Source organism: Sapajus apella, unplaced genomic scaffold (assembly GCF_009761245.1).
Source record: "Sapajus apella isolate SASKATOON/1434 unplaced genomic scaffold, GSC_monkey_1.0 scaffold119, whole genome shotgun sequence".
Taxonomy (NCBI): Eukaryota; Metazoa; Chordata; class Mammalia; order Primates; family Cebidae; genus Sapajus; species Sapajus apella.
Window position 1 is genome coordinate 745,423 of NW_022437059.1, and position 1,115 is coordinate 746,537.

Below are 1,115 nucleotides of genomic sequence, written 5' to 3' on the forward strand. Positions count from 1 at the left end.
AAAAAACAGTTTAAAGCTATTTCCTAATTTCTTTTTTTTTGAGACAGAGTCTGGCTCTGTCACCCAAGGCTGGAATGCAGAGGTACGATCTTGGCTCACTGCAGCCTCTGCCTCCTCATTTCAGCAATTTTTATGCCTCAACCTCCCAAGCAGCTGGGATCACAGGCATGCGCCACCACGCCTAGCTAATTTTTGTATTTTTTGTAGAGACTGGGTTTTGCCATGTTGGCCAGGTTGGTCTTGAACTCCTGGCCTCAAGCAGTCCACTCGCCTTAGCCTCCCAAAGTGTCAGGATTACAGGTGTGAGCCACTGCACCTGGCCTCCTAATTTTTTTTTTCTTTTGACGGAGTTTCGCTCTTGTTACCCAGGCTGGAGTGCAATGGCGGGATCTCGGCCCATGGCAACCTCCGCCTCCCAGGTTCAAGTGATTCTCCTGACTCAGCTTACCGAGTAGCTGGGACTACGGATATGTGCCACCAGGCCTGGCTAGTGGCTAGTCTTCTGATTTTTTTTGAGACGGAGTTTCTCTGTTGTTACCCAGGCTGGAGTGCAATGGCGCGATCTCGGCTCACAGCAACCTCCGCCTCCTGGGTTCAGGCAATTCTCCTGCCTCAGCCTCCTGAGTAGCTGGGATTACAGGCACACGCCACCATGCCCAGCTAATTTTTTGTATTTTTAGTAGTGACGGGGTTTCACCATGTTGACCAGGATGGTCTCGATCTCTTGACCTCGTGATCCACCCGTCTCGGCCTCCCAAAGTGCTGAGATTACAGGTGTGAGCCACTGCACCTGGCCTCCTAATTATTTTTTTTGATAGCTGGGCACAATGGGCCTTACCTGTAGTCCTGGTGACTTAGGAGGCCAAAGTGGGAGGGCTGGCTGAGTACAGTAGTTTGAGGCTGCAGTGAGCTATGATCATGCCACTGCACTCTACCCAGGGTGACAGAGTGAGACATCTAATAACGATAATAACTTAAAAATCCTAGGGCCAGTCATGGTGGCTCATGCCTGTAATCCAAGCACTTTGGAGGCCAAGGTGGGTGGATCATCTGAGGTTGGGAGTTCAAGACCAGCCTGACCAACATGGTGAAACCTTGTCTTTAAAAAAAAAAAA

At 50.0% G+C, this 1,115-nt stretch overlaps 1 protein-coding gene across 1 annotated transcript in view; it reads left to right on the top strand.

Annotated features, from left to right (window-relative positions):
• LOC116538335 (TSSK6-activating co-chaperone protein) overlaps positions 1–1,115 on the top strand; it is a 48,569-nt gene that overhangs the window by 39,282 nt on the left and 8,172 nt on the right. The window lies entirely within an intron of this gene.